The 26,065-nt window shown below is 41.7% G+C and overlaps 1 long non-coding RNA gene across 1 annotated transcript; it reads left to right on the top strand.

The window, feature by feature from the left end:
* The first annotated feature begins 341 nt into the window (after positions 1 to 341).
* On the top strand, positions 342 to 26,065 carry LOC128779106 (uncharacterized). The gene is made up of 3 exons (XR_008425053.1): positions 342 to 482; positions 23,321 to 23,579; positions 25,656 to 26,065. It is a non-coding gene; the product is annotated as an uncharacterized LOC128779106 (long non-coding RNA).

Genomic DNA, 26,065 nt, shown 5'->3' with positions numbered 1-26,065 from the left:
GAAAACAATTGAATTCGTTGATGAGTCAATATATCAATTTTCTGAACACATCATCATACCTAGTAGTACTTTTCTGTTTCCCCCAAATATGACATAATGCATCTATATTCTTGTGTTTCTCCAACACAAAGTGATTTACATTACTCATCACTAATGTAAGTGATTTTTTACGTTCGTATTGTCCAAAACTTTTCTTTCAGTTTTCAGGAGACCTTTACAAATTTCAGAAATTTTCTCTAGCTGCGACATGACGATCATTCTAGCTCGTCTGAGCTTTGTTTCCCGGCCAGCTCCCCGCACAGTTACATCACGGCGCTAGCACATACTGCTGTCCCTTCTACTCACCACAAGGGAATGTTTCCGAACGAGATTCCTGAGATTCATTCTGATTGGAGATATTCAGGCCACATCCTCACCCTCGAAGCTAAGGGTGAATTCTCTTCTGTTGAAACATACGGAATCTATCAAGGAGAGGTCAACAGGTACCCAGAATGAAATTCTCAAATTCCAATTTCTCTGCTTTCAAATTCGGCCACAGTTTTGTCTCACCCCTTACTCCTCAACTTTATTTCCTACTAAGATCTTTCTAGGAGACAGGCTAGTCTCACCCCCAAGGAATAGAAATGTTTAAACCTGGTTTTGTACTTCGTGGTGATCTTGACATGTGGACGATCTTTTCCTTTTTAATTTCTCCCCAAGCCCCAATTCAAAACCTACACTCTGTTTTTCTTCTTGCCATGAACAATGACAGTTCAATTCAATTAAACATTTGTGCACTAAGTACCTAATGGGTGTGACAGAAGATTTTTGAGGAGGATGTTGAGTTAGAAGTACTTGCAAAGATCTACATGTAGAAATTGATTAAGAAGGTAAATGAGAGAAGATCTAGAATTATTTAACGAGCTGGCAGGAGATGCAGACTTATTTCTATAGAAATTGGAATATAAAAAGTTGTCTAAGCTAAGGCAAGACTACAGAGAAAGAAGGAAGGCAAAATATAGGTACAAGAGTGAGATATGCAGCAAAGAGGGGTGACTGAGCCCTGTCACGTAGAGACGGAGAACAAGACAAATCTGTCCACATAAATCGATAGGAAACTATTTAAAAAGGAGCATATTCAAAGGTATCTACTATAGTTGAATCAAGTATGATATGAACTCTGATTTACTAGGTCTTACCATTGTCTGACTGCAGCCTTGATGTCTCCTAGTACTAATTTTGATAACACAGAATGGATTTGTCACTGATAAAACTGGCTTATGTCTGCCCCCAATCCTGTTAGCCCCGGGCAAGAATGAGACAGGCCTTATACTATAAACACAGTGATCTCTTCTCGTCCACATGGCCTATGTCAGACACTTTCCAAAGAGGGAAGCATGGAGGACGCATGGCACCCCAAAGTGAGTCTTCTCCAGCAATTAATTTGATCCTCTGACCACCCCAGCTGACAGCCCCTTTATCACATACCCATCCCCAAAAGAACAAACGATGCCCTTAGTCAGATTTCAGTTTACATTCGACTTAGAGATGGCTCTTCAATCTTTGGTATAATTTGGCTGTCCTATGATTTCCACTGGTCAGACACATTAATTTATTGATACGTATAATATATAATAATAGCCACTATATCACTTCAAACCAAGTAAAAACTTTATTTAGATTTAAAAAAAAAAAAAAAACATCTGATCTTAAACCAACTGATTGCACCCCAGCCCTGCCCAAAAGAAGAAGGAGGAAGAGAAGGAGAAGGAGAGAAAAACATCCAGGCATTAAAAAGATTTTTTCCTTCCCTATCCTGTGAGTCACAAAGCTTGATGCCATAAAAAAGGCACTTTCTCATCCACAGACTGAATGTTATATTACATAATTACAGAGGCAACTGTATTTTCTATTACTTATTTAAACTATTCCCCAAAGTATCTTTATCACAGCAGAAGGCTAGCAAGTACATTTTAAGGGTATTAAAATTATGTCAACTCAACACCTGATTTACCAGGGATACTTATATCTTAAGTGGAAATATTCCCAAATGTACTTCAGGAAGAAAAAGGCATTCATATTTTCACACCAGGGCTGCGGCTGGCTGGCGGGAGAAGAAAGTCAGGAACAAATGGGGTATAAGGGAGCTTTTCTGGCTGATGAAAATATTGTCTTGATTGGTGATGGCAGTTACATGACTATATAAATTTGTCAATATTCATAAAAGTATACATTTAGAAAGGTGGATTTTACTGTTAGTAACAGTAAATGGGGATGTGAAAATGAAAATAAAATAAAATGTAAAAGTTTATTCTTTTAAGAAATTATTTCCTGGGGCGCCTGAGTGGCTCAGTCAATTAAGCGTCCGACTTCGGCTCAGGTCATGACTTCACGGTTTGTGGGCTCGAGCCCCGCAATGGGCTCTGTGCTGATGGCTCAGAGCCTAGAGCCTGCTTTGGATTCTGTGTCTCTCTCTCTCTCTCTCTCTCTCTCTGCCCCTCCCCCACTCACGTTCTGTCTCTGTCTCTCAAAAATAAATAAATGTAAAAAAAAATTTTTTTTAAATTATTTCCTGAACCTCTTGGTATAGGGAAAAAAAGGCAGGAGGGAATTAAAACTCACCAAAATCACTCTGAGGAATTTCTGGATTATATGATTGTCATTATACTCAAAAGTTGGTAAATATATATATATCCTTTAAGACATGAAAATACAATAAACTTGGAATATACAAAATATATAGATACAACTTTAAAAAAAACTGAAGGACACAGTAATTCTTCAATCCTCAAAACTTGGATATGAGGGTTTTTTTTCAATCTTTTCATTTAATCAAATAGGTTTTGGGCATAAGCATTCTCATTTTAAGGTACTTTAAAACAACTTCCAATAAGACACTTTGAAATGTCATATAGTAATTCACACAATCCGAAACGTAAAAATTGGTGAAATGATTTAATTCCACTCACTGAATACGAACAACACCTCCTAAGCATGGGAAACAATGTTAGCTGTTTAAACGGTGACTGGGAAGATGAGTAGGCTGATGACTGAATTAATGGAAGAAAAAACACACATAAGACAGAGGCTTTAAGCAAGGCTGAGCCCACACACAACAAAAAGGGATGCTGGGGCTGCTTGAAAGCTTGGCTGCAAGAGCCAGAGTTCCACTAAGCGCAGAGGAAGCAGTAAGCATGGGCTGTCGGGAAGTCTGGAAATAAAACCAGTAGATGGAGGAGGAAGCAGAGTAGAGAGAATCTGTGATTGGAATTCAAAGGCACAACAGCGGCGAATCAAAATCATCCAAGTACGGAAGGCAGCATCCAGGAGGAAGGGTTCACCTTGTCAAAGAGCTTGGCTACCTCTCTCTCAGACACAAAATACAAATGACCCAAACGAAATACGCTAATATTGATAATGTGCGAGAAGGCAGGCAGTGCCATGTGATGTACGAGGATGGCCGTTGTGCTCCAGGAGATCAGGGTGGGAGAACTTGGGCAACATGGAACACTGAATCGATTATGCCCTCCACCCCACCCCTAGGCGTCAGTCAAAATCAAAATAATATTAAAAACAAATTACCTGAGAGGCGCCTGGGTGGCTCAGTCGGTTGAGAGCCTGAGGGTGGCTCAGGTCATGATCTCACAGTTCGTAGGTTTGAGCCCCGCATTGGGCTCTGTGCTGACGGCTCAGAGCCTAGAGTCTGCTCCGGATTCTGTGTCTCCCTCTCTCTCTGCCCCTCCCCTGCTCACGCTTTGTCCTGCTCTCTCTTAAAAATAAATAAAAACATTAAAAAAATTTACAAAAAAAAAATTACTTGTAATGAAGTTCGATGAAGTCCTGATACTCCCTTAAGAACAACTTTTGTTGCCTTGCTTTAAAAAGAAATGACGTTCAGTGCTTCTGTTCCGCTGGTGCCCGAAATTCACATGCAGTCTGTTGCTGGCGGCTTGCTCAGGCCATGCGTGTGGGACGGCATCACCTCAGTGAATGCACACAGTGATGGGTTGTTTGCTCAGTCTCCCGGGGATGAATCGGAGTAAACAGGCTCCCAAGATTCTGTTAATGTAAGTGAAAAAGCAAATGCATTAATGAAGTGAGAATGTTACAAACAACCCCGATATTCTAATTTCTAGCCCACCTTCTCCCTGTGCTGTTTAATTCACGCTAGGGATATCCTTTTCCAGGGCTTAATAGTCATCTGTCTGCATTTTTGCCTTTATCAGAGAACCTCAGAAACCAGGCACAGGATTAGAAATGTACATAGGGGCACCTGAGTGGTTCAGCCGGTTAAGCATCTGACTCTTGGTTTCCACTCAGGTCATGATCTCACGGCTTATAAATTCTAGCCCTGCACTGGGCTCCTGCTTGGGATTCTCTCTCCCTCCCTCTCTCTTTCTGCCCCTCCCCCACTTGTGCTTGCTCTCTCTCCCTAAGTGAATAAATCAACTTATATAAAAAAATGTACATTAAGTGAACACAGAAGCCTTCACATACCAGGAACTACACCAAGCACTGGACACGCACTGAAAAATGAAGGAGGTACACTGTAAACTTCCTATCTTAGAGCCTAGCAGAGGACAGTAACATTAAAACAATAATTATAAAAATGGAATTCTGCAAAACAAGAGGAATTGATTCAGCTGGTGTGGCCAGTGGAAGCACCTCTGAGAAAATCACATTGTAACTCACCTTTTGCTACATGGTCTCAAAGTACACCCTCCCAGCCCTGATGCTACTTGGGAGAAAAATTAAGAGTCTAAGTGCCAGAAGTTTTGTATCCTGCAGATTGAATGTGACAGCTAGTATTTTAAAAAATGACACTTGGAAGCCATGAGGAAGGCGTGTTCTGGGGTCAAACCATCGAATTGGAGATGCTTGCTGACTGCAAGACCCTGGACTAGTGACTCAACTTGTACTAACATCAGTTCTTCATCTTGTAGAATAGATGTATCACATGCTTCGTAAATGATCATCAACACGAATCAGGGTAATCTGTGAAAAGCAATTAGCACAATGACGAAGTGCTAAGTATTCAATATCTGTCGTCACATTAGGTTTCTTCTCTGTAAATGCTTCACAGACCTTGCCAACTTTTGCTGTTGGGAAGGCGCTCTTTTCCCAATACTCATCGAGACTATTCCTGCTTGTTGACACACTCTTTCTTGAAAAACCTTAGTGTCCGATCAAGTTACAGACTTGGTCTTGAAGACATTCTGTAGTTTAGGTTGACTTCTTCAGAAATCTGATACGTACATCAAGATTTTGATAGGTTAAATGTCTCAAACAGAGGTAGTGTCACATCAGAGATTAAGAGGATGGGTTCCAGACCCCACTGACCTGGGTTAAAAATCCCAGCATTACCATTTATTAGCTAAGTGACTTTGAAATAAATACTTAAACTTTCTGTGGCCCGATTTCATCATATATAAAACAATAATAATAATAGTACCTGCCACATACTATTGTTATAAGGAATAAATAAGTGTGTTACGTAGAGAGCTTAAAACCTTGTCTGGCACTTAAACACTGGTATATGCATTAGCTACTATAATGCTTTCATTAAATCTTCTCAACTATACACTTTAAATGCTAATATTTAATGAAATTGTAAGGTCTGTGGAACCTTTAGATATTGTTCATTGTATCTCCAGTACTTAGAACAGCATCTACTCAACAAGTATTATAAACACAAATTAATATAAGTTAATAAACTAAATTCATGGGTGAGTGAAGATACATGAATTCCTATGTTACAGATAAGGATATTACAACTGAAGGTAGTTTGCTGATTTCTCCAATACGTACCGAACATGTAACAGGATCAGCCTATGTCTCTGACTATAAAACACATAGGCTTAACCACATATATTTGTAGTGGAAACATGCAGGGCTCAGCTAAGGGAAAAGAGAAAGCAGATCATGGAAATAACCAGTTTGGGGAACTGCTAATGGTGGGGCTGAAGAACAAAAGGGAGTCCAAATTGACGGAAAATCCTATACTAAAGTGTATTCCTAATCAGAATCTTTTAGGATGGTGCTCCAGAATCTGAATTCCTAACAAACAGCCCGGTAATTCTATGCTCTCAATGCTTGGGACGTCCTTCGTAGAACATACTCCAAAGGGACTGACATGGTAGACGCTGAGGTTAGGAAGTGAAAGGCAAGGATGTAGGAATGTAACCGAGGGTAGAAAATTCAGAGAGGTTACAATCGGGAGTAAAGTACTAGTCTCGAAGGGGATCATCAAGAATCTCTCCAGCGAGAGGGCTGAACTGCTATTGGAATAAACTCGAAGTATCTTAATGATCTATCAAAAGTATATTTTTATTACTTGGACTATTGAAAGTTGTGGGTTTGTTGTTGTTGTTGTTGTTGTTGTTTGGTTTGGTAAAGATTGGAAGAAATAGGATGCTGAGATTCCAAAGAGTTCTCATGGCGTGCACTTGAACCATCTCCGCAATGCAGTTTGCCTTTCCCTCCACGCTTCTGTGCCCTGGGATTGAGGAGGGCAGTGTGGCACCTGACTGTCTGTTAGGAGGAGAACTGCCACTGAGTGTCTCCAACATACTCGCCTGTCCTACGGACAAAAGTCACAGTGTCAAACTCTAGCCTATACCGCACAGAGTCCTAAGTGTAGGTCATGTGTATGAAGCTAGCAAGTAGTTGTAATACTTATCTCTCAATTATCATTGATTATTAGATAACAATACATCTGCCTCTGGGGCACCTGGGTGGCTCAGTCAGTTAAGCATCCGACTTCATCTCAGGTCGTGATTTCACTGTTCCTGAGATCTCACTGTTCGAGCCCCACGGAGGGCTCTGTGCTAACAGCCCAGAGCCTGGAGCCGGCTTCAGATTGTGTCTCCCTCTCTGCTCTTACTCCGCTCATGCTCTATCTCTCTCTCAAAAATAAATGAACATTAATTTTTTTTAATAAATTTCACCTGCTTTTAAGAGTCACCCCTCTTTATGGTACTATCTTAAAAATCACAAGTATAAGTTTAAGTAGTTATCGCTTCAAAAACATGTATGTCATATACGTATGATTTTTAAAAAAATACTCAGAAAATGTTGTTTTGATGTTGCCAAGAAACGAGCATTAAGTTTAGCAATAGTGGGCCCACAAGTTTTCACACATGATCCTAATTTAGTCCTTTTCTTTAGGCTAAAGAGGAAATGCATTTCCAATTAATAATTCAATGCATTTGTGCATGAAGAGATGAATATTTTGGATGCCATCCTTAATATAAGAAATGGAAACTATTCTTTAAAACTGCTTCATAAATACTCAGTATGTCTACCAATTACTAAATCTGTTTGCATATGCATCTATCTTTACATATTTCGGTAATGTTAAGGAATTCTCAGAGACAACGATCGATTTCCTATAAACGGAAAGCCTCTAAAGTTGATCTAACGGTGCTTACTCAGCCCATCTTATGTAGTTTAGGTATTTACCTACTCTTTCTCCCATAATGTCATATTGGTAAATATTCAGCGAGCTCTTATTCTAAAGCTTCTTTTGTTGGCTCTCTGATGCTCTGTGGTATGCCATCCATCCACTTTTTACCTTCTTCCAACTTTCTGAAGAGCCTCTGGCTCCCTCACTTCCAGCTCAACATTTAACGAAGCCACTCTCTTGAAAGTTATTACAAAATCTAATACTTTTCCCAGTCCTCATTTTTAAAATGAGCCTGTTCTAACAACTTTGCCCTCATTTGATTTCCAGAAAATGGCAAGTTTTTAAAGACATTTTCTCAGTCTCCTTTCATTTTGAAAATTTTATATTATGCAACATACTTAACAGAGATAGAAAATAATATAACAGATCTCTCATGGACTCAGCACTAAAACAGATGTTAACATTTTGTCATATTAAACTCAAAATTCACCTTTCTACCAGAATAAGAAGAAAATGATTCACAAACAGCCAGAGCCCTAACCAGAACCTTCCCCCCCCCCTCACTTCCCCAAAGGAACGTGTACATCATTTCCATGCATAGTTTTGTACATTTACTGCATGTGTATTCATAAACAATATACACTATGCCTTAATATTTGCATGACTCTTACCAAATTCTGCACCTCTTTCTGCAACATGCTTTTTAATGATATTATGGGTTTTAAAATTAGCCACGTTTATGCATGTAACTGAACTCTATTCCTTGCATCTGCTGTATACATCAAGATTTATTCATTTCTCTACCCCATGAAAATTCGTTTTTTCCCTCTTTTTTTGCAACAACACACAGTCCTGAAATCATAATCTTTGTACATGTCTCTGTGTATAAGAATTTCTCCAGGGTAGAACCTGAGGAGTAGAATCTCTAACTCAAAGAGCATGTGTGTCTTAAGTTTTATTAGTTATCAAGTTGTTCCCTTAAGCGAATGCCCCAGTTTGCACTCCCACCAGTTCTGTCCCACCTCTTCTCCATGTTCTCTCCACCACTTGCCATTACTAGATGCACTAATGTGTTCGGATGTGATGGATGATGGGATGGATATGACCGAGTACCTCCTTCTTTGGGTCTGTATTTTCCTTATTGCCAGTTAGGCTGAGCATCTTTCCCTATGTTTACTGGTCACTAGTGTTTATCTCTTGTCATTTACATGCTCATAGTCTTTGCCCACTTTCTGTTGGGTTCTTTTTATTAATATATAGAAGCATTTTACTTTGTTTTTATATATAACTTATTGTCAAATTGGTTTCCATACAACACCTAGTGCTCATCCAAAGAGGTGTCCTCCTCTATGCCCATCACCCACTTTCCCCTCTGCCCCACCCCCCATCCACCCTCAGTTTGTTCTCAGTATTTAAGAGTCTCTTATGGTTTGCCTCCTTCCCTCTCTGTAACTTTCCCCCCCCTTCCCCTCCCCCCTGGTCTTCTGGTAAGTTTCTCAGGATCCACATAAGAGTGAAAACATATGGTATCTTTCTCTGCCTGACTTATTTCACTTAGCATAATACTCTCCAGTTCCAACCACATTGCTACAAATGGCCAGATTTCACTCTTTCTCATTGCCAAGTAGTATTCCATTGTATATATAAACCACATCTTCTTTATCCATTCGTCAGTTGATGGACATTTAGGCTCTTTCCATAATTTGGCTATTGTTGAAAGTGCAGCTATAATCATTGGGGTACAAGTGCCCCTATGCATCAGCACTCCTGTATCCCTTGGGTGAATTCCTAGCAGTGATATTGCTGGGTCATAGGGTAGATCTATTTTTAATTTTCTGAGGAATCTCCACACTGTTTTTCAGAGCGGCTGCACCAGTTTGCATTCCACCAACAGTGCAAGAGGGTTCCCGTTTCTCCATATCCTCTCCAGCATCTATAGTCTCCTGATTTGTTCATTTTAGCCACTCTGAGAGGCATGAGGTGATATCTCAGTGTGGTTTTGATTTGAATTTCCCTGATAAGAAGTGACGCTGAGCATCTTTTCATGTGCCTGTTGGCCATCTGGATGTCTTCTTTAGAGAAGTGTCTATTCATGTTTTCTGCCCATTTCTTCACTGGATTATTTGTTTTTTGGGTGTGGAGTTTGGTTAGTTCTTTATAGATTCTGGATACTAGCCCTTTGTTTGATATGTCATTTGCAAATATCTTTTCCCATTCCGTTGGTTGCCTTTTAGTTTTGTTGACTGTTTCCTTCACAGTGCAGAAGGTTTTTATGTTGATGAGGTCCCAATAGTTAATTTTTGCTTTTAATTCCCTTGCATTTGGAGATGTGTTATGTAAGAAATTTCTGCGGCTGAGTTCAGAGAGGTTTTTTCCTGCTTTCTCCTTTAGGGTTTTGATGGTTTCCTGTCTCACATTCAGGTCCTTCATCCATTTTGAGTTTACTTCGGTGAATGCTGTAAGAAAGTGGTCTAGTTTCATTCTTCTGCACGTTGCTGTCCAGTTCTCCCAGCACCATTTGTTAAAGAGACTGTCTTATTTTTCCACTAGATATTCTTTTCTGCTTTGCCAGAGATTAGTTGGCCATACTTTTGTGGGTCCAATTCTGGAGTCTCTGTTCTATTCCGTTGGTCTGTGTGTCTGTTTTTGTGCCAATACAATGCTGTCTTGATGATTATAGCTTTGTAGTAGAGGCTAAAGTCTGGGATTGTGATGCCTCCCGCTTTGGTCTTCTTCTTCAAAATTGCTTTGGCTATTTGGGGTCTTTTGTGGTTCCATACAAATTTTAGGATTGCATGTTCTAGCTTTGAGAAGAATGCTAGTGCAATTTTGATTGGGATTGCATTGAATGTGTAGATAGCTTTGGGTAGTATTGACATTTTAACAGTATGTATTCTTTTGATCCACGAGCATGGAATGTTTTTCCATTTCTTTGTATCTTCTTCAATTTCCTTCATAAACTTTCTATAGTTTTCAGCATACAGATCTTTTACATCTTTGGTTAGGTTTATTTCTAGGTATTTTATGATTCTTGGTGCAATTATGAATGGGATCAGTTTATTTCTCTTTCTGTTGCTTCATTATTGGTGTATAAAAATGCAACTGATTTCTGTACATTAATTTTGTACCCTTCAACTTTCCTGAATTCATGGATCAGTTCTGGCAGACTTTTGGTGGAGTCTATGGGATTTTCCATGTAAAGTATCATGTCATCTTTGCAAAAGTGAAAGCCTGACTTCATCTTTGCCAATTTTGATGCCTTTGATTTCCTTTTGTTGTCTGATTGCTGATGCTAGCACTTCCAACACTATGTTAAACAACAGCAGTGAGAGTGGACATCCCTGTCATGTTCCTGATCTCAGGGGGAAAGCTCTCAGTTTTTCCCCATTGAGGATGATGTTAGCAGTGGGCTTTTCATAAATGGCTCTTATGATGTTTAAGTATGTTCCTTCTATTCCAACTTTCTTGAGGGTTTTTGTTAAGAAAGGATGCTGAATTTTGTCAAATGCTTTTTCTGCACCTATTGACAGGATCATATAGTTCTTTTCTTTTTTTAATGTGATGTATCACATTGATTGATTTGCGGATGCTTAACCAGCCCTGCAGCCCAGGAATGAATCCCACTTGATCATGGTGAATAATTCTTTTTATATGCTGTTGAATTCGATTTACTAGTATCTTGTTGAGAATTTTTGCATCCATATTCATCAGGGATATTGGCCTGTAGTTCTCTTTTTTTGCTGGGTCTCTGTCTGGTTTGGGAATCAGAGTAATGCTGGCTTCATAGAATGAGTCTGGAAGTTTTCCTTCCCTTTGTATTTTTTGGAACAGCTTGAGAAGGATAGGTATTATCTCTGCTTTAAATGTCTGGTAGAATTCCCAGGGAAGCCATCTGGTCCTGGACTCTTATTTGTTGGGAGATTTTTGATAACTGATTCAATTTCTTCACTGGTTATAGGTATGTTCAGATTTTCTATTTCTTCCTGTTGGAGTTTTGGAAGTGTGTGGGTGCTTAGGAATTTGTCCATTTCTTCCAGGTTGTCCAGTTTGTTGGCATATAATTTTTCATAGTATTCCCTGATGATTGCTTATATTTCTGGATTGGTTATAATAATTCCATTTCCATTTGTGAATTTATCTATTTGGGTCATATCCCTTTCTTTTTGAGAAGTCTGGCTAGAGATTTATCAATTTTGTTTATTTTTTCAAAAACCTAACTCTTGGTTTCATTGATCTGCTCTACTGTATTTTTAGATTCTATACTGTTTATTTCTGCTCTGATCTTTATTATTTCTCTTCTTCTGCTGGGTTTGGGGTGCCTTTGCTGTTCTGCTTCTATTTCCTTTAGGTTTGCTGTTAGATTTTGTATTTAGGATTTTTCTTGTTTCTTGAGATAGGCCTGGATTGCAATGTATTTTCCTCTCAGGACTGCCTTCGCTGCATCCCAAAGCTTTTTGGATTGTTGTCTTTTCATTTTCATTTGTTTCCATATATTTTTAAATTTCTTCTCTAATTGCCTGCTTGACCCATTCTTTTTTTTAATTTTTTTTAAACATTTATTTATTATTGAGAGACAGAGAGATACAGAGCATGAGCAGGGTAGGGGTAGAGAGAGGGGGAGACATAGAATCCGAAGTAGGCTCCAGGGTCCGAGCTGTCAGCACAGAGCACCATGCGGGGCTCGAACTCACAAACTGCAAGATCATGAACTGAGCCGAAGTCATTGGCCCAACCAACTCAGCCACCCAGGGGCCCCAGACCCATTCATTCTTTAGTAGGGTGTTCTTCAACCTCCATGCTTTTGGAGGTTTTCCAGACTTTTTCCTGTGGTTGATTTCAAGTTTCGTAGCATTGTGATCTGAAAGTGTGCCTGGTATGATCTCATTTATTTTATACTTATGAAGGGCTGTTTTGTGACCCAGTATGTGATCTTGGAGAATGTTCCATGTGCACTCGAGAAGAAAGCATATTCTGTTACTTTGGGATGCAGAGTTCTAAATATACCTGTCAAGTCCATCTGATCCAATGTATCACTCAGGGCCCTTGTTTCTTTATTGATCCTGTGTCTAGATGATCTATCCATTGTTGTAAGTGGGATATTCAAGTCCCCTGCAATTACCACATTCTTATCAATAAGGTTGCTTATGTTTGTGATTGTTTTATGTATTTGTGGGCTCCCATATTTGGCACACAGACAATTATAATTGTTAGCTCTTCTTGATGGATAGACCCTGTAATTATTATATAATGCCCTTCTTCATCTCTTGTTACAGCCTTTCATTTAAAGTCTAGTTTGTCTGATAAAAGTATGGCTACTCCAGCTTTCTTTTGACTTCCAGTAGCATGATAGATAGTTCTCCATCCCCTCACTTTCAATCTGAAGGTGTCCTCAGGTCTAAAATGAGTGTCTTGTAGACAGCAAATGTACGGGTCTTGTTTTTTTGTTTTTGTTTTTTTTTTTAAATCCATTCTGATACCCTGTCTTGTTGAAGCTTTTAGTCCATTTACATTCAGTGTTATTATTGAAAGATATGGGTTTAGAGTCATTGTGATGTCTGTAGGTTTCATGCTTGTAGTGATGTCTCTGGTACTTTGTGGTCCTTGCAACATTTCACTCACAGAATCCCCCTTAGGATCTCTTGTAGGGCTGGTTTAGTGGTGATGAATTCCTTCATTTTTTGTTTGTTTGAGAAAACCTTTATTTCTCCTTCTATTCTGAATGAAAGACTTGCTGGGTAAAGGATTCTCGGCTGCACATTTTTCCTGTCCATCACATTAAAGATTTCCTGCCATTCCTTTCTGGCCTGCTAAGTTTCAGTAGATAGGTCTGCACTACTCATATGTGTCTACCTTTGTATGTTAAGGCCTGTTTATCCCTAGCTACTTTCAGAATTCTCTCTTTATCCTTGTATTTTGCCAGTTTCACTATGATATGTTGTGCAGAAGATCAATTCAAATTACATCTGAAGGGAGTTCTCTGTGCCTCTTTTTTTTTTTTTTTTTTTTTTTTTTTTTTTGAGACAGAGAGAGACAGAGCGTGAACAGGGGAGGGGCAGAGAGAGACGGAGACACAGAATCTGAAACAGGCTCCAGGCTCTGAGCTGTCAGCACAGAACCTGACGCGGGGCTCGAACTCACAGACCGTGAGATCATGACCTGAGCTGAAGTCGGCCGCTTAACCGACTGAGCCACCCAGGCGCCCCCTCTGTGCCTCTTTGATTGCAATGCCTGTTTCCTTTCCCAGATCGGGGAAGTTCTCAGCTATGGTTTGTTCAAGTACACCTTCACCCCCTTTCTCTCTCTCTCTTTCTTCTAGAACTCGTATGACACAGATATTTTTCTGTTTGATTGCATCACTTAGTTCTCCAATTCTCCCCTCATTCTCCTGGATTTTTTTATGTCTCTTTTTCTCAGCTTCCTCTTTTTCCATAATTCTATCTTCTAAGTCACCTATTCTTTCCTCTGCCTCTTCAGTCCGAGCTGTGGTCACCTCAATTTTATTTTGCACCTCATTTAGAGCACTTTTTAGTTCCTCATGTCTTAGTCCCTTGACCTCTGTAGCAATAGATTCTCTGCTGTCCTCTATGCTTTCTCAAGCCCAGCGATTAATTTTATGACTATTATTCTAAATTCTTGTTCATTATGTTGCTTAAATCGGTTTTGATCAATTCATTAGCTGTTGCTACTTCCTGGAATTTCTTTTGAGGAGAATTCTTCTGTTTCATCATTTTGGCTAGTTTTCTGTCCCTTATGCATTTTAAAAGCTTGTTGTGTGCTCTGACCTGTGAGCACTGCTATATTGAAGAGGGGTCATACATTGTCCAGGGCCTGGCCCTTCAGAAGTGTTCTTTCGGTGACTGTTAGTTGCTCTCTGTGGTTGTGACTTTGGTTACTTTATTACCCTACTCCTAGTGGTATTTTGGACCCTCCCCCAGGTGTGCTTTGATTTGTTCCTTGGAGTAGCCCTGGAAAGGAAAACAGATAGACAAACAGGAGACAAAAACACACAAACACACAAATAACACAACAAAGAAACAAACAAAAGCAAAAAACTAAAAACTAAAAACAAAATACCCAAAACACCAACTACCTAAGGAAGAGGGTGGAGGTGGTGGTGAAGGAAAAGCACAAACAAAGACAGAATGATAGGAGCAGGGGTGGGGTGGGGGGGCGGGGAGAGAAAATATACACTGACTAGGCAGAGAGACTAAATCCAGACTAAATATACACCGACTAGGCAGAGACACTAAATCCAGAGAGAACGGAAAATGAAGAAGGAGGCGGGGAAAACGAAACGAAGGTACAGTTACCCAGACAGAGAAACTATATGGCTTGATTATTCCAGAGGGACAGAAAAGAGTGTAAAGGAGGTGTAGAACATGTGTCAAGACAGTGGATTAAATACGTCTGTTTAGACAGACCAATAGCCAGAGTAACCAGCCTAGGGGCGGGAAGAGATAAGGAGGAGAAATGGGGGTTGGGGAAGAATATACCTATATATCCAGAGCTGACCTAGAGTTAATCCAGGAAATGCTGCATCGCCGGTTGGGAGTAGCTCTTTGCAGGGTCTGTGCCGATCCAGTGCATACGCAGTTACCCAGTGCAAGGGGTGAGCTTTGGGGTGATCTGGACCCACCTCCACTGTGGGCCCCAGGAGCGATCCCTGAGGTCCTGCCTTGGTGGTGGTGGTGGGGGGGCAGGGGATGGTGATCCCTCAGTCTCTTCTCCACGGAGCCGGAAAGGTAGACTCAGTTGGAGTCGTCCTCACTGTGCCCCGGGCGCAGACAGGGCGGTCCTTCTCGCTCCACCAACTCCCCTGACCCTGCGCTTGGCTAGGATTCAAAGTCCCGCTCCGTGCACTCAGGCAATGGGGAAGCACCTCTCAGTGTGGAGATGTGTGGTCCGGCTGGCTTTGTCCGTGCCCTTGCACTTCGGGGAGGACCGCCTTCTCCTACTGCGGACTGGCCACTGCCCTTGCTGCAAGCCCCCGGGGTGGCGGACACAGGCAGGCTTTGTCTTTTCCCACAGCACTCCAGGGAAACGGCAGCGTTTTCCTTTACTGTTTTTTGAGAGAGAGCGTGCATGTGTTAGCAGGGAAGGGGCAGAGAGAGAGGCAGACAGAGAATCCCAAGCAGGTTCCTTGCTGTCAGAGCAGAGCCCGATGTGGGGCTGGAACTCATGACCTGAGCCGAAATCAAGAGTCAGATGCTCAACCAACTGAGCCACGCAGGTGCCCCTACGAGCACTTTAAATAGACATTACCCCTTTGTTTACTTACATAGAATGTAAAATATCTTCTGACACTTTGTAAAAAACTTCAAAAAATCTTTTAACAAGGTCTTTGCTTTTTCTATTTGCCATGTAAAAGTTTTATTTCAAATATCATTTTTTTAATGTTTGCTCTGTGTTGTGAAATAATGTTTCCCATGTGTCACTCTACTGGTATAGTATTAACAATATCATTAGGTTACTCTTGTGAGTTTTGTTGTTTGAATCTTAGGGATTATTGTTTGTTTTTTAATCTGATTTATCTATTAATGACTGATGGAGGTGTATATAAATCTCCCATTACAATGATGACCTTCTTGATTCCTTCTTACACTTTTATCAGGAGATATTTGAAGCATGTTCAACCAAATTTGGAATGACTAAATCTTTCTGGTAAATAAACCTTTTTATCAGTATGTATTAACAATGTTTATGTTAATGCTTTTTTGCTTTCAAATCTATTTTGCCTGATATTATATATTTATACCAGTTTTGTTGGAATATCTCTTCAATTTTTTCCTGTCTCTGTGTTCTCCTTCTGAAATCATGATTAGACTCTCATTCTGTGTATCTTTTATAAGCTCTTTGATATTTTCTATCACTTTCTCCACGCTTCATAAAGGTAATTGTTTATCAGATGAATCTTTAAATTTACTCTTTTATCTTGTATTGAATTCTAATTTCAGTGATACATCTTGTATCTGGAAATCATATGTGGCTCTTTCACAAACCTGTCTGTTAGATTTTGTTATACGCTCTTACGTAGTCAGAATTTTTCCTACTTTTATTGCTTGGTAGTCATTAAATACACTTCTTTAAAAATTCACATCCAGTATCTCCCGTCCCTCCAGGGACTGCTTATGCTGTTTTGTATGTCCTACTCATATGAGATAGCTTCTTTAGAAGTTTGGTGATTTAAAAACGTGAGCGCATATTTCTTGTGACTTTATGTGCATGGACCCTTTGTTGGTTGGGACAAACAGGTGCTCCTTTAGAGGATCCGTGTGTGCTGCTGTAAAGAACACTTCCAGCCCAGGGCTGCCTGAAAACACACGGAATGTTAGGTGTCTGAGGAACACATTAGTGCTATGTATCCTGGCTTCAAGTTCACACCTGGACGACATCCACTGTGGACTTCACCTGTCTAGACTCTTCACGCACTTGAGTTTGCTCCCTGACCTAGGCTAAAAATGGCTCTATAATGGGATTGTTGGAAGAGGATATGGACCTTGAAGAACATGGAACAGAGGGGCAAAAGGCAAAACTCAAAATATTACAGGGATACTGCGTGGCTTTCCCAAGACTGGAAAAACATATATGCTTCTATTTTTGGACGTAAGAGTGTGAGGGCCTTGGGGTCCTGCCCACTTACGTACAAAGCCCCCCAGAGAGGTATGGCTTCAGTGTCCGCAATGCCTAACGTTGGCCCAGAGGGAACAGAGTGCACAAACCTGTAAACAGCAAGCATGGGCCACCCAAGGGACAACAGAAATGTAAATCTTTAAAGGTGTCAGCTAATGCCAACAAGAGAGCTCCACCCACAAGGAGTTAGGAATGGCACTGGATCCACTCGGAACACATATCCCCAAAAGAATGATTTAAGTAAATTTGTGGTTCAGAGGCTATGAGCAAACAGACAAATAAATAAAAACCCACCACTTGAGAGAGCTGCGGTAGGAGAAAGATCATCAAGGGAAGGCCAGGTTGACGTGAGCGCGTTGACGTGAAGCAGATGTTCAGAGGCGAGTTTGAGGTTGGAAGAGGTTTTGCCGATGATGAATTTGAGGGAAGCGCCATGCAATCATCCAGTAGATGGGAGCAGGTGAGACGTAGGGCAGAAACGGGCTCGTGTGGAATCTTAGTGAAGTCAAAACGAGGTAGACACAGGAAGATCTGGGAGACTGCGTTCTGATGGCTTCATAGACAGGGATAAAAAGCTACAGTATTTGCCCTGGTGGATTCACAGTCACGACAGTTGGGAGGTGAGGGTGACGTGAAGGTTGGGCGCCCTCTGACCCTTGCAGTGGAAATGAGGGTACTGGGATCACAGCAGAGGACAGGAGATTGAGGGAGCACCATTTAATTTCAGTGCTTAGGACTTGTCTTCAGCCCTTTTGTAAATAGGACAACCTTTTTTTTTTTTAATGTTTGTTTATTTTTGAGAGAGAGCCAGAGCATGAGTTGGGAGGGGCAGAGAGAGGGAGATACAGAATCCGAAGCAGGCCCCAGGCTCTGAGCTGTCAGCACAGAGCCTGACGTGGGGCTCGAACTCATGAACTGTGAGATCATGACCTGAGCTTAAGTCGGACACTTAAGCTCCCCTAGGCACCCCTAGAAATAGGACAATCTTAATATGAGTGAGCAAGAGGGCAGAGATCATTAGAACCACTAAAATATGAAAAACTCCATAGATACCCCAAAAGTATTCATTGATATGATTCAGGAAATTGTTAAGATTGATGAATTCTGCATCTTGAGATGGCTATATAATGCCATCTAGCAGAATATTTCATACACGTCAATTAACACCAAGATATTCCCTTGTCTAATCTAAAGCTATAGACAATTTTTACAGGCATCGAGGCAGCAGATATTTTTCTACCAGAGGGAAAAACTCAGTCTGGTTTCAGCCTTGTCCAGAGCAAATTTTAACACAGAAGAAAACTGAGCAATTGTCACAGGATTTTCAAGGTAAAGAGGTTGTGCCCCAAGGATTACATCCAGCCACCACATTATTATAAAGGCAGCAGGCAGGTACTCATAAAACTCAAAGAACTCGGGAAACACAGCACTCATGATCCCTCTTGAAACACTGCTCAACAATAAATTCTAGCCACTTAAGAAACAATCTATGAATCAAGAATTGAGGAATGGTGCGGCTGCGTTAAAAGGTTTGTTTCTGAGCTTTGAAACCTATTTAAATAGACTCTAGGGAGTCCGTTATTTTTTTTTTTACATTTGGTTTTTGGAACTGCTCTGAGAGAACGAATATATATTATTTGAAGTGTTTGTCTTGAAAACACCTTTCTATCGAGAGAACAGAGGATAGGACCGATCAGGCTGTGATATTCTTTGATAAAAAAAAGTACCAATTTAAAATCAAAAGTACAAATTTTGGAAACCTCAGAGAAAAAAAAAAACACTTCTAAGCTTACTGTTTTTTTTCCCCCCTTTTCCCTAAAAGAACACAAAATCAGCAACAGCGAAATTCTGGGAAGACCCTGGAACCAGATAAAACAATCTTACTAAACACTGAATCACAGTTAAAGAGCAGTTGCCCAGCAACCGACGATCTCATCATTTCCTTTAAATCCTCCACACTGCGTGTTTGTGTGTGTGTGTGTGTGTGTGTGTGTGTGTGTGTGTGTGTGTAACAATCTCGTAAAACTAGGACAGACTAAGAAGTCATGGAAAGAGGTGGGAAATGAAGTTTGCGGGAGGGGTAAACTGAATACAATTTGACTGCAAATCTGATGCAGATGCTCAAAGGCCCCGCCCCAGGTCGAGCAGTTTGGGCCACAAAACCCACGAGATAACTCAAATACCTCCCTCAGCCGAACAACAGGCAATTGGAGAAAAACAAATGCCGCAGAAGCTTCAAAGTCCACGGTTACCAAAGGAGAATCACCCACCACTGAGGCAGGAAGGGTTCCAGGGCTCCCACCGCTTCATTTGGCAGATGAGCCAACGCGCCCAGGAAGGCAGGGGGTGGGGGGAGACTGCGGGGCACGCATCCAGGAGCCGAGGGAAGGGGCCACCCGCCCGGGTCGCACTCCCGGGCCACTGTCCTTTCCAGCAGCCGTACTGTCTCACATTGAATACAGGTGTTGTGTAAATGGCACCATGTGTCATTAAGCAGTCATTAACTAGTCAGACTTGGCTGCAATATCAATAACTCTCTCTTCTTCTAAGAGATCACAACTTTTAACTTTCTAGTAAACGGCAGCTTCCACTGGGTACAAACTTCTAGAGAACGTTTACTCCCGAAGCCTTCTAAGTCATGGTCTCCTGGATGACCACAGACGTCCCCTACTCTCATGCCGAATTTACACCTCCCATTGCAAACACTCCGGCAATGAACATCGGAGGCGCACGTGGCCTGTCTTAAGTGTGAACACTCGTCTCGTGTAGGAATTCAAGCATCTTTAAGGGGACCTAGCACCATACTGATTTCTGACATCGCCATCGAAATGGGCGTGTCAACACAATCACCGGGTGTACAGAATACCACTGAGTGACTATCTTAGTGTGGAGTGTGGGCTGCTATCACGAACCTCCACAGACTGGGTGGCTTAAACAACAAACATTTACTTCTCTGAAGGCTGGGAATCCCGTGCCGGCACGGTCGGCTCCTCGGTGAGGGCCCCCTGCCTGGTTGTCCTCATAAGGCTTTTCCCTGGTGGCTGTGCACCGGAAAAGGGACAGGGGATTAAATGGACACGAATGTATACTTTCTATCATCGCTAGGAGAATCACTCTGTTTCGAATAGGTTAATTTAATCTTTCCGGGAGCTCCTTCTGAGTTAGAGAGTGGTTTGGTATACAGAGTAGGGAATAGTATGTCCTAGGTGTGGGATGTGGCTTGAGAGAAGTCTTAAAGTTGACAGAGGGTAAGATAAAATACAATTATTAATGCCCGGAATTGTCCTAAGTGCTTGGTATAGGTGATTTAATTATAATCGAAGCCTCTACAAAATGGTTATTTTATTACTGCTGTGTTGCAGCAGAAGCTTAGGCCTAAGGAATTGGAGCCACACGCCCAGGATAAATCCAACAAGGCCCGGGGCCAGGACTCAAAGCCAGGATTCCCGATTCCAGGACCGGGCTCGTCAACACCGTACTCATCAGCCTCTCTCTGGATATCATAATGAGTAAATGTCCCTCTTCACAGTAAACTCGTTGTTTTTAAAAAGACTGCTTGATTTTTTTTTTTTTACTTTAGCTTTCAATAGCATGCTGGATTTATTTTTCTTTTCATAAAGTTTCTGCTGAATATTTAACACTAATAATTCAATTTGCCATGATTTTCTGACGACATTTAGAAAATGCTGATTATTTAATAATCAACAGATTATCAATTGAACAGAACATGTATTTCCTTTAGCTCTCTTGTTAGTAAAAGTGGTCCATTTAGAACAAAATATAAAATGGAAAAGGCTTATCTGTACATATCAGTTAATAAAATACTGCACTGAGGAAATTATTCAACTAATGAATCAAGAGCACAGACTTACCTGAAACAGAAAACAGAATTTAATATAAATGTTTAATTTCTGTATGTTAGCTTGAATTTCGCTTTTGAATTGAAGAGATCTCAAATGTGAAAGAAATAAGAACCTGTGAGATCTGAAATTTTTTGCAAATGTAGGGGTGCCCGGGTGGCTCAGTCAGTTGAGCGTCCATTTCTTGATTTCGGCTCAGGTCATGATCTCACGGTTCATGGGTTTGAGCCCTGCATCAGGGCTCCATGCTGACAGTGCAGAGCCTGCTTGGGATTCTCTCTCTCCCTCTCTCTCTCTCTCTCTCTCTCTCTGCTCCTCCCCAACTATCTCTTTCTTTCCTTCAAAAATAAATAAATGAACATTAAAGAAGTTTTTCTGCAAAAACCTCCAATCTGTAAGTTCAATTCTGCCATATTCTACTAAATGCATAAATGACAATCGGGAACACTTGGAAACAAAACAAGATATATACCAGACACTGTGAAAAGTACACTTGACTAGATAATCCACACTTTTCATTTTTTAGTGATAAATGAAAGCTGAGCCTATTCATAACACAATATTTTCAGTGCTTTTGAGACAATTATTTTCAGTCCCCCCATAAAAAAATCCTTATCAAATCACTATTCAGAAACATAGCTTTCTACACATTTTCATTTCTTCTGCCTACACTGTAGCACCTCATAATAACTCCCTGACAAAATTAAAAACAAAAAATCACAATAGTTTTTCTTAAGGCACCCACACGTACTTGGAAATGGCAAACGAACCTTGTTTGTTATCCCCCCCCCATTAGGATCCGACTTTTTACTGACTTCTGGGAAACACCCCTTATGCCTCGAAGACCTTAGCTCCTTACTGGTGTCTCCTCAGGCATTACTATCATTAATACTGGCCAAATTCCATGTATACTTGGATGACTGGAGACCTGGTCCATGAGCTTCTTTCCTGCCTCTCCTCCAGTGATGCCTCATGGCCACCCCCTGCCCTGTCTTTATCAATCACTACAAATTCTCCACAATCTCAATTTCGAGTGTCTTATTCTCCGACCACCACTTTCTACCCGTCCAGCGTCCTGCCTTTACTTGGCACCCAAAGTCCAATGACCCTTTTGCCACACTGGCCCCTACAACCTACTGACACCACATCCATCCATTAAATTTCATGGTGGATCATTCTTACCGCTTCTTTGCACGCAGCCTAACTCCTTCTCCATCTCTTAAAGATTCATTTGCCAAAACCCAGTGTGTAGCTCAATCCAATGACCTCACTACTCTGCCCAGCTGTAGAAAAACACCGACTTGCCGAACACTTGAATTTCAATGACTGCAAATCCCAGGAGAGCTTTTTTTTTTTTTTTTTTTTAAATTTTTTTTTTCAACATTTTTTTATTTATTTTTGGGACAGAGAGAGACAGAGCATGAACGGGGGAGGGGCAGAGAGAGAGGGAGACACAGAATCGGAAACAGGCTCCAGGCTCCGAGCCATCAGCCCAGAGCCTGATGCGGGGCTCGAACTCACGGACCGCGAGATCGTGACCCGGCTGAAGTCGGACGCTTAACCGACTGCGCCATCCAGGCGCCCCCAGGAGAGCTTTTAATAACACCGGCAGCCATGTTTTATTTCCCTGTCCCATTTGCCCTGCCAGACTCCTCGGTAACGAGAGCCTGCTGTCTCCTCCAACCTGCAACACCTTCTCTCCCACGCTCAGTCTCAGCTCGTGACTCATTTTCCTCACAAAGTAGAAGCATTCAGGGGGCGCCTGGCTGACTCAGCTGAATGAATGTCTGACTCTCGATTTCGGCTCAGGTCATGATCTCACAGTTGGTGTGTTCGAGCCCCGCATCGGGTTCTGAGCTGACAGTGAGGAACCTGCCTGGGATTTTCTCTCTCCCTCTCTCTCTGCCCTCCCCTGCTTGCTCTCTTTTAATACACATTAAAAAAAAAAAGTAGAAGCATTCAGAAAGAGATTTCTACAAATCCCCACACCTGCAGCTACCTGTCTGCCAGCATTAGGACACACGTACTCTGCCTTCTCGCCTGTTACTCCCCCACAGAATGGCCCTAGTCACCCAAACTGCCGACACCACCAGTCGTGCATGAGACCCCGTCTCCTGTCCTACAGACGCCAATCCACCGCCTTCTCTCCTGCATCAGTAATTCTCTCTCTCTCTCTTTCCTCCTCACCCTTTCCTAGATCATTTCATTAACATACAAACATTCCCTTATTCCCCCCACCCTTCCCATTTCGACGGGGGTGTTTGCTCAGAAATCTCACGAACGACGTCTCTCCCCAGTTAGATAGCCACATACACTGGATGCAAGTATGTCCATTTCACCTTTGTGCAGATTTAAGCGAGTTGGTCAAAGCTAAGAGGGAACGCGAATTATGGATAAATGGTGTCTCTGTCTCAAAAGGAGAGCCTAACGAGGACATCTATTTCAGAACACCGGGTCCTGGCCCTAGCTTTATGTCACGACACCATGAATGGAATCACCTCACACAGCTGAGTGCTGCAAGATCACCAAGGGGCAATGGGGACGGTCTGCCGGAGAAGCGTTTCCATCTGTGCTCAGGGAGCGAGGCTAACGGGGACAGGCTCTTTCCTCAAGTTGATAGGGACAACTTCTTCGGTCTAAAGAACATCATCGACAAGTGAGGAGAGTTCCAGCAGCAAGGCAAGCAACGTCCTTAAGGCAACGCTGTAAGTTCGTGCAGGCCAAGGGCACACAAAACGAAAACAAGGTAGATGATATAGTTCTAGTCCTGGATCCCTCAGTTAGGTTGTGAAGTTTAAACGCAATCAGCCGGACGGTCATGTCTGGGAGAATGATTTGTCTTTGTCTGATGGCGCTTCAGTTGGATTGCAATTCATGCTAATTATGATGCATTATACACTCATTAATGTCAAGAGAACTAACCTTTTAGGGGAAATGTTACCATTGCCAAACGGTTCAACTGAAATTCTAGAAATGCCCGTATTTCTTCTATATTTCCAAATTATTTTCCGCTTTGCCATTATTTTTCCAACTTCCTTTAATGACTGAGTAGTCTATCAGAAATGTGTGTTCACGGGGGCCTGGGTGGCTCAGTCAGTCGGTTGAGCCTCCGACTCTTGATCTCAGCTCGGGTCATGATCTCATGGTTAGTGAGACCAAGCCCTCCACTGGGCTCCTTGCTGAGTGTGGAGCCTGCCTGGGATTCTTTCTCTCCCCCTCTCTCTGCCCCTCCCTGGTTCTCTCTCTCTCTCTCAATATAAATAAATATTAAAAAAAGAAATGTATTTTCATGCTTAAATAAGAAAGACCAGACCCATCTAAAGAGGCAGAGGCCATGTGGACTGCTAAGTAGCATTCTTAAGACACGATCTCAAAGTGTTACCTCAGATGTTCGCAGATTAAGCTAGGTAAGAGTTGCTGTCCACATATTACTAAAATAATTAACAAAAAGCCAATAATAACCAATATTTGCAAAATAGCTTATGCCATCCCCTGTATAAAGCTTTTCAAATACTATTTATTTGGACTGTCCGCTGCAGCCACGTGAAAGTCCAGACTCCTGCACGTGGTTTAAAATCATCTGGCCTCCACTTACTTCTCTCCTTATCTTTCCATTCTCTGGCCCAGTTCCCCAAATTTAATGCTCCAAAACAAAAGTGAACTCATTTTTATTTACAAAATATGCCAAGCTCTTTTTTTTTCCTGATCTGTGCATATTCTCCCTCTGAAAATCTCGCCTCTTCATTTACCTGGTTGTCATTCAACTGGTCCAGTTGTCGCCTCCCCCCGCCCCCGGGGGGGGGGTCTCTGAGGCTCTCTCAGATGCACGTCCCCTAAAATGCTGTACTTGCTCATCTGCAAAGACCCTGTGATCAGGGGTCACCCACTCATCATTGCAGCCTCAGTCCCCAGCCCAAAACTTCCCGACAGATTTCAAAACGGACAGTACGCACTTGATCACCACAACGTTTTTACCAACAGGCAGAATAAATGTGACCATTGGTGCCTCGGTTTGCAAACGAGGAGCCTGAGACCCAGGGAGGCGAAATAAGTAGCCTGCAAAGAGACAGATTAAAAAATGGTAACAGGAGTTTGATTCTAGATCTTCCCGTTATAAATGATATATACTCTTTTCACGCGGGTGAGACGCAAGCTCTAAAGTAATTGCACTGCGGCAATGAGAGCCTTCAGGGCACAGGTGGCAAATGTGAAAATGTGCACCAATTCCTGCAAAGTTATCGGTGAAATCAGAAATGAACTAGGATGCAAGGACATACACATACGAGCAATGGCACGGTAACGAAGTTGTGGCAACCCAAAACTAAAAGCATGTTCATTCTACAAAAGCTGCTTAATTGTCATCCCAGAGGACATAAAACTTAGGTGTTGCGTCTATGAAATCTGATCGGTGAGGGGATGCAAAATTCTAACAGGGGGACTCTCTGCCTTTCCCTGGCTATTAAAACACCCACTGCACTTGACCTCAGGTTTTGAAGGGGCATGTGTTGTCCTCCCTCAATGTGCCTCACCAAACATGTCTTCTCCCAAATTCTCCCATCTCGTCAACTAACCAACATTACAAACACAGTTGCTTTAAAAATCACAGAACTAAGTAAACAAAAATACTGAAAAAATACTCTGCCCAGGTAATGTCTTAGGATTTAAAATGAGGTGATATTCATTAGTCTGTGAGAGTCAAATGGCTGGTTTCTGCACAGAAACGCTGGTATAGAAAGGTAGATCTTCATCTGTTCTGAGCAATTCTTTCCCTTAACCTACAGAGCTTCGCTATGTACACCATTTCTTCGGAATCAGTGTAGAAGACTCCAAAAAATTCTGGCACGAGATGGAGCTGCGGCAGAATCGGGGAATGCAGAAACGAGTGAAGCAGGTTTCACTCTCGTTTCCTTCAGCTTCTATGTCATATAACATCTAGTACAGATGATAAGAATCTGCTCCTGAGAAGCGACGTAGATGTTTTATGTACTAGAATTTGAACCCCAAAGTTTAATGACTTATTAAGGGATGTTTTGTTACACAGCAGATGCTGCAATATTTTTCGTGGTAGGGCTTTCTTCCTATTTCATCAGGCTGGTTGCACCATATTGGATTTATACAGGTGACATGCCTCCAATGACCCTCCTTATGGGATCTGGCAGTGATCGCACGAAGACTAGCACAGGGCACAGAA

Source organism: Panthera pardus, unplaced genomic scaffold (genome assembly GCF_024362965.1).
Source record: "Panthera pardus isolate Hobbes unplaced genomic scaffold, ASM2436296v1 HiC_scaffold_22, whole genome shotgun sequence".
Classification (NCBI taxonomy): domain Eukaryota; kingdom Metazoa; phylum Chordata; class Mammalia; order Carnivora; family Felidae; genus Panthera; species Panthera pardus.
Note: the sequence above shows the minus strand (reverse complement) of the source record. Positions and strands in the feature narration are given on the sequence as shown.